Source organism: Schistocerca americana, chromosome X (genome assembly GCF_021461395.2).
Source record: "Schistocerca americana isolate TAMUIC-IGC-003095 chromosome X, iqSchAmer2.1, whole genome shotgun sequence".
NCBI classification, from domain to species: Eukaryota; Metazoa; Arthropoda; class Insecta; order Orthoptera; family Acrididae; genus Schistocerca; species Schistocerca americana.
Window position 1 is genome coordinate 567,757,415 of NC_060130.1, and position 8,570 is coordinate 567,765,984.

General features: G+C 46.6%; 1 non-coding gene across 1 annotated transcript; it reads right to left on the minus strand.

Annotated features, from left to right (window-relative positions):
- Positions 1–647: 647 nt before the first annotated feature.
- Positions 648–722, minus strand: Trnal-caa. The gene has a single exon. It is a non-coding gene; the product is annotated as a tRNA-Leu (tRNA).
- Positions 723–8,570: the final 7,848 nt, after the last annotated feature.

Consider the following 8,570-nt stretch of genomic DNA (forward strand, 5'->3'; position numbering starts at 1 on the left):
GCGGAGTGTGCGCTGATATGAAACTTCCTGGCAGATTAAAACGGTGTGCCCGACCGAGACTCGACCTCGGGACCTTTGCCTTTCGCGGGCTAATGCTCTACCAACTGAGCTACCGAAGCACGACTCACGTCCGGTACTCACAGCTTTACTTCTACCAGTACCTCGTCTCCTACCTTCCAAACTTTACAGAAGCTCTCCTGCGAGACATGCAGAACTAGCACTCCTGAAAGAAAGGATATTGCGGAGACATGGCTTAGCCACAGCCTGGGGGATGTTTCCAGAATGAGATTTTCACTCTGCAGCGGAGTGTGCGCTGATATGAAACTTCCTGGCAGATTAAAACTGTGTGCCCGACCGAGACTCGAACTCGGGACCTTTGCCTTTCGCGGGCAAGTGCTCTACCAACTGAGCTACCGAAGCACGACTCACGTCCGGTACTCACAGCTTTACTTCTACCAGTACCTCGTCTCCTACCTTCCAAACCTTACAGAAGCTCTCCTGCGAGACATGCAGAACTAGCACTCCTGAAAGAAAGGATATTGCGGAGACATGGCTTAGCCACAGCCTGGGGGATGTTTCCAGAATGAGATTTTCACTCTGCACCGGAGTGTGCGCTGATATGCAACTTCCTGGCAGATTAAAACTGTGTGCCCGACCGAGACTCGAACTCGGGACCTTTGCCTTTTGCGGGCAAGTGCTCTACCAACTGAGCTACCGAAGCACGACTCACGTCCGGTACTCACAGCTTTACTTCTACCAGTACCTCGACTCCCACCTTCCAAACTTTACAGAAGCTCTCCTGCGAGACATGCAGAACTAGCACTCCTGAAAGAAAGGATATTGCGGAGACATGGCTTAGCCACAGCCTGGGGGATGTTTCCAGAATGAGATTTTCACTCTGCAGCGGAGTGTGCGCTGATATGAAACTTCCTGGCAGATTAAAACTGTGTGCCCGACCGAGACTCGACCTCGGGACCTTTGCCTTTCGCGGGCTAGTGCTCTACCAACTGAGCTACCGAAGCACGACTCACGTCCGGTACTCACAGCTTTACTTCTACCAGTACCTCGTCTCCTACCTTCCAAACTTTACAGAAGCTCTCCTGCGAGACATGCAGAACTAGCACTCCTGAAAGAAAGGATATTGCGGAGACATGGCTTAGCCACAGCCTGGGGGATGTTTCCAGAATGAGATTTTCACTCTGCAGCGGAGTGTGCGCTGATATGAAACTTCCTGGCAGATTAAAACTGTGTGCCCGACTGAGACTCGAACTCGGGACCTTTGCCTTTCGCGGGCAAGTGCTCTACCAACTGAGCTACCGAAGCACGACTCACGTCCGGTACTCACAGCTTTACTTCTACCAGTACCTCGTCTCCTACCTTCCAAACTTTACAGAAGCTCTCCTGCGAGACATGCAGAACTAGCACTCCTGAAAGAAAGGGTATTGCGGAGACATGGCTTAGCCACAGCCTGGAGGATGTTTCCAGAATGAGATTTTCACTCTGCAGCGGAGTGTGCGCTGATATGAAACTTCCTGGCAGATTAAAACTGTGTGCCCGACCGAGACTCGAACTCGGGACCTTTGCCTTTCGCGGGCAAGTGCTCTACCAACTGAGCTACCGAAGCACGACTCACGTCCGGTACACACAGCTTTACTTCTACCAGTACCTCGTCTCCTACCTTCCAAACTTTACAGAAGCTCTCCTGCGAGACATGCAGAACTAGCACTCCTGAAAGAAAGGGTATTGCGGAGACATGGCTTAGCCACAGCCTGGGGGATGTTTCCAGAATGAGATTTTCACTCTGCAGCGGAGTGTGCGCTGATATGAAACTTCCTGGCAGATTAAAACTGTGTGCCCGACCGAGACACGAACTTGGGACCTTTGCCTTTCGCGGGCAAGTGCTCTACCAACTGAGCTACCGAAGCACGACTCACGTCCGGTACTCACAGCTTTACTTCTACCAGTACCTCGTCTCCTACCTTCCAAACTTTACAGAAGCTCTCCTGCGAGACATGCAGAACTAGCACTCCTGAAAGAAAGGATATTGCGGAGACATGGCTTAGCCACAGCCTGGGGGATGTTTCCAGAATGAGATTTTCACTCTGCAGCGGAGTGTGCGCTGATATGAAACTTCCTGACAGATTAAAACTGTGTGCCCGACCGAGACTCGACCTCGGGACCTTTGCCTTTCGCGGTCTAGTGCTCTACCAACTGAGCTACCGAAGCACGACTCACGTCCGGTACTCACAGCTTTACTTCTACCAGTACCTCGTCTCCTACCTTCCAAACTTTACAGAAGCTCTCCTGCGAGACATGCAGAACTAGCACTCCTGAAAGAAATGATATTGCGGAGACATGGCTTAGCCACAGCCTGGGGGATGTTTCCAGAATAAGACTCTCACTCTGCAGCGGAGTGTGCGCTGATATGAAACTTCCTGGCAGATTAAAACTGTGTGCCCGACCAAGACTCGAACTCCGGACCTTTGCCTTTCGCGGGCTAGTGCTCTACCAACTGAGCTACCGAAGCACGACTCACGTCCGGTACTCACAGCTTTACTTCTACCAGTACCTCGTCTCCTACCTTCCAAACTTTACAGAAGCTCTCCTGCGAGACATGCAGAACTAGCACTCCTGAAAGAAAGGATATTGCGGAGACATGGCTTAGCCACAGCCTGGGGGATGTTTCCAGAATGAGATTTTCACTCTGCAGCGGAGTGTGCGCTGATATGAACCTTCCTGGCAGATTAAAACTGTGTGCCCGACCGAGACTCGAACTCGGGACCTTTGCCTTTCGCGGGCAAGTGCTCTACCAACTGAGCTACCGAAGCACGACTCACGTCCGGTACTCACAGCTTTACTTCTACCAGTACCTCGTCTCCTACCTTCCAAACTTTACAGAAGCTCTCCTGCGAGACATGCAGAACTAGCACTCCTGAAAGAAAGGGTATTGCGGAGACATGGCTTAGCCACAGCCTGGAGGATGTTTCCAGAATGAGATTTTCACTCTGCAGCGGAGTGTGCGCTGATATGAAACTTCCTGGCAGATTAAAACTGTGTGCCCGACCGAGACTCGAACTCGGGACCTTTGCCTTTCGCGGGCAAGTGCTCTACCAACTGAGCTACCGAAGCACGACTCACGTCCGGTACTCACAGCTTTACTTCTACCAGTACCTCGTCTCCTACCTTCCAAACTTTACAGAAGCTCTCCTGCGAGACATGCAGAACTAGCACTCCTGAAAGAAAGGGTATTGCGGAGACATGGCTTAGCCACAGCCTTGGGGATGTTTCCAGAATGAGATTTTCACTCTGCAGCGGAGTGTGCGCTGATATGAAACTTCCTGGCAGATTAAAACTGTGTGCCCGACCGAGACACGAACTTGGGACCTTTGCCTTTCGCGGGCAAGTGCTCTACCAACTGAGCTACCGAAGCACGACTCACGTCCGGTACTCACAGCTTTACTTCTACCAGTACCTCGTCTCCTACCTTCCAAACTTTACAGAAGCTCTCCTGCGAGACATGCAGAACTAGCACTCCTGAAAGAAAGGATATTGCGGAGACATGGCTTAGCCACAGCCTGGGGGATGTTTCCAGAATGAGATTTTCACTCTGCAGCGGAGTGTGCGCTGATATGAAACTTCCTGGCAGATTAAAACTGTGTGCCCGACCGAGACTCGACCTCGGGACCTTTGCCTTTCGCGGGCTAGTGCTCTACCAACTGAGCTACCGAAGCACGACTCACGTCCGGTACTCACAGCTTTACTTCTACCAGTACCTCGTCTCCTACCTTCCAAACTTTACAGAAGCTCTCCTGCGAGACATGCAGAACTAGCACTCCTGAAAGAAAGGATATTGCGGAGACATGGCTTAGCCACAACCTGGGGGATGTTTCCAGAATGAGATTTTCACTCTGCAGCGGAGTGTGCGCTGATATGAAACTTCCTGGCAGATTAAAACTGTGTTCCCGACCGAGAATCGAAATCGGGACCTTTGCCTTTCGCGGGCAAGTGCTCTACCAACTGAGCTACCGAAGCACGACTCACGTCCGGTACTCACAGCTTTACTTCTACCAGTACCTCGTCTCCTACCTTCCAAACTTTACAGAAGCTCTCCTGCGAGACATGCAGAACTAGCACTCATGAGAGAAAGGATATTGCGGAGAGTGAAAATCTCATTCTGGAAACATCCCCCAGGCTGTGGCTAAGCCATGTCTCCGCAATATCCTTTCTTTCAGGAGTGCTAGTTCTGCATGTCTCCCAGGAGAGCTTCTGTAAAGTTTGGAAGGTAGGAGACGTGGTACTGGTAGAAGTAAAGCTGTGAGTACCGGCCGTAGGTCGTGCTTCGGTAGCTCAGTTGGTAGAGCACTTGCCCGCGAAAGGCAAAGGTCCCGAGTTCGAGTCTCGGTCGGGCACACAGTTTTAACCTGCCAGGAAGTTTCATATCAGCGCACACTCCGCTGCAGAGTGAAAATGTCATTCTGGAAACATCCCCCAGGCTGTGGCTAAGCCATGTCCCCGCAATATCCTTTCTTTTAGGAGTGCTAGTTCTGCATGTCTCGCAGGAGAGCTTATGTAAAGTTTGGAAGGTAGGAGACGAGGTACTGTTAGAAGTAAAGCTGTGAGTACCGGCCGTGAGTCGTGCTTCGGTAGCTCAGTTGGTAGAGCACTTGCCCGCGAAAGGCAAAGGTCCCGAGTTCGAGTCTCGGTCGGGCACACAGTTTTAATCTGCCAGGAAGTTTCATATCAGCGCACACTCCGCTGCAGAGTGAAAATCTCATTCTGGAAACATCCCCCAGGCTGTGGCTTAGCCATGTCTCCGCAATATCTTTTCTTTCAGGAGTGCTAGTTCTGCATGTCTCGCAGGAGAGCTTCAGTAAAGTTTGGAAGGTAGGAGACGAGGTACTGGTAGAAGTAAAGCTGTGAGTACCGGACGTGAGTCGTGCTTCGGTAGCTCAGTTTGTAGAGCACCTGCCCGCGAAAGGCAAAGGTCCGGAGTTCGAGTCTCGGTCGGGCACACAGTTTTAATCTGCCAGGAAGTTTCACTTTCATGCAGTTCCCTCCGTCACACTCCCTCGAAAACTGGTTGCGATCGACTTGCATTAACTGCCGTTTTGAAATCGATCGTCTTTGACCAGACGTCATACTCGTCTACGTTCCCTGACGGTTAGGATGTTTTTACGACCACTGTTCTTACACAGTGTTACATGGCTGAGGCTGGTACACCATTCCTCACAAAGACGTTGGACAGACCGTGTTGACACATCATTCACGTTGTGGATTTGATCACGTTCAAACGCCACAGTTTCTTTCTACCATGATACCACATCTACATGACGAACCATCTTACTGGGCTAACTGCATACAACCGACTGGCATACATACTAATCTTTACTGCTCTGAATTAGATGGATGGTGGAGGATTGTGTGACAACAAGGTCTAGTTCTGCACCATCTACAGTGCTCCATAGGGATGAGTAACATTGCCTCTACTGAGCTTGCATGAAATTTAAGTACAAGCAAATTACGGACCTTTCAGGGAGTTGTATTGAGAAGTATATAATAAAAAATTCATTTATCATTGTGCGTGGAAAGAGCGCTGCTTCAGTTTGATGCCTGTAGATCACATTTACGCACTTACTCTGAAAGAGATAACACTCGCGACTCGCATTTAAAATATCACTCATCGTAATGCATCTGTACGACAGAATATCCAAACTAAGGAACTGAATGCCCCTCGACAGGCAAAGAAATCTCAAGAGAGCCTGCAAGCTCTACTGCAGTGATGGGATTATTTTAAATTTTTTGTTCATCCACAGATCAGTGGAAATCCCCAATTAATTATTAGCAGTTTTATTCACTGACCATAATAAGACTATGTGTGACCTAGTGGGGCTTCTAGCCTTGCGAGTTTCTCGAAAAGTTAATCACAATCTGGGCATCAGTCTGGGACGCTGATAGAGATAAACCTATTTGGTATGTGTCTTTATTAAGTATGGTAAAAGTTCCTGAGAAACAATTTGACTGGCGAAACACAAAAACACAAAACCCGAAATGTTTACAGAACGTTGAAGAAGAAAGGAGACAGTGATCTATTCTCACAAGAGATACTTGGCTTTTACACTTATAATGAGGCACTTTCACTGTTATTGAAATATCACTCAATGCTTTAATCATTAGTGCAATTGACGAAGATCAACCTGCCACATATACACAACACTCACTGCCTACAGACTGCTATCTCTCATGCATAGTGAAAATCATGAAATACCTGCAGCCAACACAACAGTTAATGCGTGAAAAACTCCCATAAAACTAAACCTCCCAATATTTCTCCCGTCTCAAATCCATTAGTGACTATCACCCAAGTAAGAGTGTCTGAGGTACTCTGGACATGGTACTGTTTTTATATTTTAGTGTGTAATGGGAAGTTGGAAGTTATCCACCAGCGTATCTGCGCGCCTTGGAATACTGCATCATGGGCCATGGAAGGCGCGCCGTTCCCGGAACTGTTCCGCCCAGCGGATTAAAGACGAGCGTCGGTGTGCCCGCCAGCCTTGATGTGGCTTTTAGGCGTATTTAAACATTCAGCTAGATGAATACCGGTTTGTTGCTGTGGGATCCTGCCCATTCGTCTCTTACAGGGTGCCTAAGGGATGCTGTTTTCTCAGATAGCTATACAGCAATTCAAGCAAAAACAAATTAATAGTTTCTATTACAATAAAGACGATAAACAATACTAAACTTTGGATATACAACGAGTTGTCACAAGCCATGGGCGACATGCAAACAGTTTTCTTCACTATATACAATGTCCCTGAAAGCTATGGATACGGATCACTAAGAACTGCTCCACGAACGACCGCCTTCTAACGGCACCCGAGGCTGGTAGGAGGGGCGCCTATATTCTCTTGACACAGAAACAGCAAAATATTATAAAAACAACTGTGCTACATTAAGAAAGGTTATTAAAAAGTCCAGAAGCATGAAGATCATGTCTGAGATTAATACCTCTGATACGAAAATCAAAACAATTTGGAATATTATTACAAGGGAGACAGGGCAATCAAGAGTACAGGATGATGGCATCACCATCAAAGAGAATGGAAACTTCATAAACAACAATCCGGAAGTCGAAAACGTTTCGAATAATCATTTTTTAAATGTTGTAGAGAAAATAGGATCCAAATGCTCATTAGAAGAAGCAAGGAAGATAATGGAAGAGGCCTTACCCACACCATTTGATACAATAGAAATTCCACTCACCTCTCCTTCTGAAATTAGGAAGATAATAAACTCTCTCGAGAATAAAATCTCAGTTGGAATTGATGGCATTTTCAGCAGGATAATAAAAGCTTGTTCCCAAGAAATAAGTGGTATTCTTAGCCACATATGTAATAGCTCTCTGAAGCAGGGTATTTTCCCAGATAGACTGAAGTACCCCATTGTTAAACCACTGCATAAAAAAGGGGATACGTCTGATGTCAACAACTACCACCCAATCTCTCTTCTGACTGCCTTATCCAAAATTCTTGGAAAGGTAATGTATTGTAGAGTAGCTTTACACCTTTGTAGAAATAAAGTTTTAACAAAATATCAGTTTGGTTTCCAGAAGGGTTTTGCAACGGAAAATGCTTTATATACTTTCACTGATGAAATAATAAATGCTCTGAGTAACCGGAAGTCACCCGTTGGGATATTTTGTGATCTGTCAAAGGCTTTTGATTGTGTAAATCATGGAGTACTTCTAGATAAACTCAAGTACTGTGGTACGATTGGGACAACGCTCAAACTGGACCTAACTGGAAGAGTGCAGAGAGTTGAAATAAGCAGTTCACATAATATGCAAAAAACTGGTGATTTCTCAAACTGGTTTACAATCATAATGGGGTGCCGCAAGGTTCGGTCTTGGGTCCTCTGCTGTTCTAAATATATATTAATGACTTGCCATTCTATATTCACGAAGATGCAAAGCTGGTACATTTTGCCGATGATACAAGCATAGCCATCACACCCAACAGACAAGAATGAACTGGTGAAATTGTAAATGATGATTTTCAGAAAATCATTAAGTGTTTCTCTGCAAATGGGCTCTCATTAAACTTTGACAAAACAGAGTATATACAGTTCCACACAGTAAGTGGAATGACACCATTAATAAATATAGTCTTCGATTAGAAATTGGTAGCTAAGGTAGAATATTCAAAATTTCTAGGTGTATGCATTGATGAGGGGTTGAACTCGAAAAAACACACTGAGGATCTGCTGAAACGTTTGAGTTCAGCTACTTATGCTATTAGGGTCACTGCAAATTTTGGTGATATACATCTCAGTAAATTAGCTTTCCACGCCACTTTTCATTCTCTGCTTTCGTATGGCATCATATTCAGGGTTACTCATCACTGAATAAAAGTGTGTCCATTGCACAAAAGCGTGTAATCAGAATAATTACTGGAGCTCATCGAAGATCATCCTGCAGACACTTATTGAAAGAGCTAGAGATCTTCACGGTACCCTCACAATAAATATATTCACTTATGAAATTTGTTATTAACAATCCGAACGAATTCCAAAGT